Below are 6000 nucleotides of genomic sequence, written 5' to 3' on the forward strand. Positions count from 1 at the left end.
TTATAATAATTGCCCTGGCGATCTAGAGTTTGTTTACTATTTGGACAATCCGCAAAACAGCAGAAACAACCTACATTCCAACACGTATAACCCTGGCTGGAGAAATCACCCCAATTTCAGTTGGAGTGGAAATCAGGGAGGAAATAATGTTGGCACATCCAATGGTCCAGCATACCAGAAGAATGGAAATTATCCCCCAGGATTTGCGAATCAAGGCCAGGTGCTATTTCTGAAGCCCGTAGAAGGAACGATTGCGTCACTGGAAAAGTTGATGAAGCAATGTATGGCCAATAATGACGCTACTATGCAGAGCCAGGCCGCATCACTATGAAATCTGGAGCTGCAAGTAGGCAAGTTAGCAACTCATTTGAAAAGTAGACTTTTTGGAGCATTGTCAAGCGACACTGAAGTACGAAAGAGGGATGGTAAGGAGCAATGTAAAGCTCTCACACTGCGTAGTGGAAAAGCATTACCTCCGACACATCTGAATGCTCCAGGGTCAGTGAGTGAGCCTACTCAGAAAGAATCAGGAGAATCTCAAATAGCGAAAAATAGTGAACCAGTAGAGATAGTTTTACCCACTCCACCAGTGCAAATTATGGAGCAACCTATGAAAGTTTAGGACAATAATAGTGAGAAGGTCACCCCAGTAGAGATCAACACATCCAAAGCAGAATCAACACAGACTATAGTGCCCAAGAAAAGAAAGTAGACAGAGCATGCAGATGCTACAGCAGAGTATAGACCGGCACCACCATATCCTAAGCGGTTGCAGAAGAAAGAGTAGAACGTTCAGTTCAAGAAGTTCTTAGATGTGTTGAAGCAACTGCATGTTAACATACCTTTGGTGGAAGCTCTAGAACATATGTCGAATTACGTAAGCTTGCTAAAGGAGATACTCACCAAGAAGAGAAAGTCGGGAGAGTATGAGACTGTGGCGATGACCAAGGCTTGCAGCAATATCCTACGAGAAAAATTCCAGCGAAGATGAAGGACCCTAGAAGTTTCACAATACCCGTTTCCATTAGAGGACATAAAATAAGGCTTACTATTATGGTTGAATTTTTACTGCAGAAACATGTGACGGTAGCCCTGTTTAACCACGTTTTTGATCCCTTTCCCATTATTATTTGCCAAAAAGGACCACATATTCTTAAAGTAGAACATGCATAGATTATTTTTGCATAAAAGTCAAACTATGGTACTTTTGGAAAAATATGAGATAAATGCGGTAAAAAAAGTTGGAAGAAAATAACAGAATTTTATTTTTGCAGAATTGCGCCCGACGCATTTTTGGAGGGCAAAATGTCAAACACACGTTTTGATTAATGAAAGGTGAGGAGGACATTTCCCACATGTTCAAAATCGTGAGTCCAAGTCCAAGTGAGGTGGTTAGGTGAATCTCAACCCTTTTCCACCTAAAATGGAGGCGAGTTTCAACCAACCTATGGTGCAATAAAAGGAAGTCATCCCTCCATTAGCAAATCATCCATTCCAAGCTTCATTTCATCTTCTTTAGATGCTCTCTAGTTGTAGAACACGTTTTTAAGGTTTATGTTCATGTTCTAGTTGTTCATTTATTCATTTTTCACGCTTTTACCTTTCGTATTGCTTTTAATTCGAGTTCGTTCTTCCATTCTTTGTTCATTTTGTTATTTTAAAGTTCTTTAGCGAGTTTCAACTCCCCTCACGCTCGAGAGAGAAGAGGGTCAAGCTAGAACTCCTTATACGACTTATTGATTCATTTAAATTCAATGAAAAATACTTTCTTTATGTTTTCGTGCATTTACTTTCATCTAATTATGTTCTAAATTAGTTATCAACCTCCTTGTGGAATGCCTTAGTCAAATGATTTGATTTTCAACACGCTCGGGATTTTGGTCAGATTGCGCCTGACGCTTTTTTTGATTGGTTTCTAAAAACTTCTCTTTACGTCTTTTTTCCGTTTGGCCAGTGGGAACTTGATTTATACACCAAAGCCTAACCTTGGGAAAGATGGGTTAGGTAAAATAATAGGAAACCAATATGGGATGTGACTTAGGAATAAGCGCATAAAATATGGTCCTAGGCATAGGCCCTCTGACCCATAATGCAAATGAGTTGGTAGATATTTTCCAGGATTGTAATCACACATAGGAATATGATTGTAGGTTACCCTAGCCTCTGTAGCAACCAAAAGCGGTAGTGAAAGAGTAGAACTCAAATCCCAAGAAAAGTCAGGAATTGCCCCTGGTGCATTTTTCCAACATAGTGTGTTTTCCATGTTTTGCATCAAAACTAAGGTAGGAGACAAGGAGATTGAGTTTCATTAAATTGCTTGTTAGTTAAAACCCCAAACAACAACATTTCACCACTGTTTTCTTCCTAAATCACAATTGCATATTTGAACCATTTCACTGCATTACTTGATTTTGAAAAGTAACAAGTCACTGAGGATTCGACCTTGGATTACTTTCGAGTATTACTTGTGACCGTGTGTGCTTGCACGAGTCTCTAATCTTCTTAAAGGTAGAGAAAGTCCCAACAGTTACATTATGTGATCTGAGAGTAAGAATCAACCTCATGCCGTTATCCTCTCTATAACAAGCTGGGTATAGGAGAAGTAAGGCCTACGACAGTGACATTGAAACTTGCGGACCGATCCATCACGCATTCGGAAAGGGAAAATTGAAGATGTCTTGGTACAAGTTGATAAATTCATCTTCCCTACTGACTTTATTATTTTAGATTATGATGCAGATAAGGAGGTCCCTTATCATCCTTGGGAGGCCATTTCTTGCCACGGGGAGAGCGCTGGTAGTTCACAAGGGAGAGCTGACGATGCGAGTTCAAGATCAAGAAGTTAAATTCTTAGTATACGACTCAATCAAATTCCCAGCTGAATCAGAAGAGTGTTCCGTGCTAAAGATCCTGGATGGGGCATTAATTGAAGAGTTGGAAGCAAAAGTCATGCTAGAGCATCTGTAAGTTGTCGACTCTGGAAGCGACCTTGACAACATAGAGGAAGACCCGAAGGTTATTTACTTAGATAACAGAGAAAAATCAGCCAAGAGTATACATGAGTCTTTAGACCTGGCACATCGTGAGTACAAATTGCTGAAGCCTTCTGTAGAAGAACCGCCAGTCTTGGAGCTTAAGGCATTACCTCGGCACCTAAAGTATGCCTACTTGGATTCGTCAGAAACCTAGCCGATGTTGGGTGTGTTGCCCTAAACTCGTAGTTTGTATTTTGTAAAAACAAATGTCTATTTAATAAAGTTTTATTTAATAAATTTGTTGTTGAATCATAGCTTTGCATTGTCCAAAATCCAATAAACTAAACATCCAAGGTTATTTATGATGTAATCGGGACAGTATATATACTGGGTATATAGTTGATATACGGGGTATATATTTGATATACCCCTGATATATGAATGGATAATGTCCCGTGAATAACCTAAATGGTCTATAGTATATGGATAAGGCTGGGTACCTTATCCTGGCAACACTATGGATACGACCCACTCTGTAAAGGTTACAGACGACTCGATCCAGGTCATTCGTGTGGAGACATGCGAGTGGAGGTATCCTATACAATGAGTTTGTATAATACCGGACCATGAAATAGGCAATCTTTAGATGTAACACCGTTAGCTAATAGGTTGCTATTTCTTAGGATGACCAGGCAACTCATTCTCAATCCTGAGTGAGTTATGGACTCCTGCCCGTGAGGGCTCGTCCTTTGATCTATATGGGTGAGAGTGGCCCGAGTCGCCGACTCAACATTCCTACTATTTTGGGGACGAGACCGAGTGGGGAGCTGGGAACATAACTTCACAAGATGGAATTCACTCCTCCCCGACTTTAGGGGAGTAGATGAGTATTCCCTTAAATGCTGACTCTGGGACTTGAACAAGGGGCCCCACCCTCTCATTGGCCGAGAAGGACTTCCGGTTATTGGTTGGACCATACAGGGTTGTTCATTAGAGGAGCAGTGATGTTTAAGGAGTAAGATGTAACTCAGGGGTAAAACGATAATTTGACCCAACTTGATTTACAAACACTCGTGAAGGATTGACTCGTCATTAATGGTCGTATGTCCATGGACACGAAAACATTATGCAGTGAGAAGAGTGCAACTGCGGGTCTTTAGTGGAACGACCCCTAGTTAACGAATCTAGATTAACTCGGTCAATGAGTTTGACCGATTAATCTTGCATCGTTGGAGCTTCGGATCTGTAGGTCCATTAGGTCCCCTTGCTAGCTCATAACGGGTAAAACGAGGATCAAGTTTTTGGAAGAATTTGAATTGTTCAAATTACTTAAGGGATTATATGTATATTGATACATTATAATATATAGTTAATTATAAATAAAACTATATATTATGAGAGAAATTATTTGAATGAGATTCAAATAAAATTAATATGAATAAAACAACTTTATTTACAAATAGATGCAGCAGCTAGAGGTTCAGTATCAAGTTAGTTACAGCATGTAAATCTCCCCTAAGATGGGGTTTAACTCAACATGGGCGAAGAAAACAAAATGGAAGAAAGGAGAATACAACCCATTTCAGGGAAAGAGAGAAAAACGCAGATGGAGACCACCAGCATGCAAGGTCCAGTAGTAGCTCCTTCCTGTCGTCTACTCTTCCTCGAAATGGGTCTGCTATCCTCAACTTCAGCACTGTATTTGGAGTATTTTCTCTCCTGGGATCGATTCCCCCTTGGGGAATGATGGTGAAACAACCCTTATCTAGAACCCTTGAAAATTAGAGCAAAACTCAATAAAACGGGGGTTGTACGGACATAAGTGAAAATCCCGCGTGTTTCTGCGCTACCCAGGAATTGCTGCAGCAAGTGATGCTCCAGTATTGATATGCTCTCGCACAACAATGCTCCGACATTTCTCCTCTAATTCTAGCATTCTACTGTTCCTCAGTCACTTCTCCAAATTCTGCACAAATATACCAAAAATAGGGGAAACAAGCAAGAATTTGCATAAATTCAGCAACTTGAGGATTTAGCATATGATAATTAACTTTTCCAGTCAATTCCTCACTTTAGCATGCTTCTTGGATAAAGATCCTCACGCTAATGCACGAATTAACCCAATTATTTACTAAAATAGCTCTCTTTTGGAGAGTTATAACGTGGCAGATGTGCAGGTGGACTATTTAAGGCAAAAAACGGCTACATCATTTGGAAGAGAGAGGTTAGTCTTTTCCAAGATTATGGGGAAGAGAAATTAATTATGATGATTTGGGGAAGATTTCTTTTGATTTGGGAGGGAAATTTTGAATTGTGGATTTTCGGGATAAATGCAAATCCCGTTTTTTTTCCTCACTTCCCTTTTTAAAACCCATGTTCACCGACTTTCTTCCCCCACTCTGCTCTATAACCGTCTCCTCTTCCTCTCTTAAACATCCAAGAGCCCTCTCTCTTTTCTTTGTGAGAACTCCAAAACCCTATTGTAGCCATGGCTCGAGTTAATCATTAGGCCAACCGAAAGAAAGCTGTCGCGCTCGAAGTCTCGGCCAGTGAAGAGTCGAACGGTGAGTTTCACGAAGCTACGGAGGCGATTTCGCCGTCGGAAGCCTCAGCTGAAAGAAGCCCAGCCCAACAGACGCCATAAAGCTCGGAGCACACCCACGCCGACTTGGAACTTCCGCCACCGCCTCTGTCCGCTGTCAGCCCTCAAGTAAGTGCCCCAGGCCTCACCGCGTCTCTCTCGCTAGCCGCACATGAAACACAACCCTGTTCCCCCATTATTGAGCACCCGCCTCTCAGCCCCGCTAAAACCATCACCCCCCTCTCAGTCTCCAACACCCTATGAACCTCCACTACCCAACCACTACCCCTTCCACCCACTTAATCACGTACCCCGCAACCCTAGATTCATCCTACTCCCATCAATACCTCCCATACCCCAATCGTAGTTGAGGAAATCCACCCTCTGATGCTCCGTAAAATCGCCCCTACTGATTGCCCCGCCTCGAGAACCTGCAAAACAAAG

This window comes from Momordica charantia, assembly GCF_013281855.1.
Source record: "Momordica charantia cultivar OHB3-1 chromosome 5 unlocalized genomic scaffold, Mcharantia_2.0 BLBB01000005.1, whole genome shotgun sequence".
In the NCBI taxonomy this organism is placed as follows: Eukaryota; Viridiplantae; Streptophyta; class Magnoliopsida; order Cucurbitales; family Cucurbitaceae; genus Momordica; species Momordica charantia.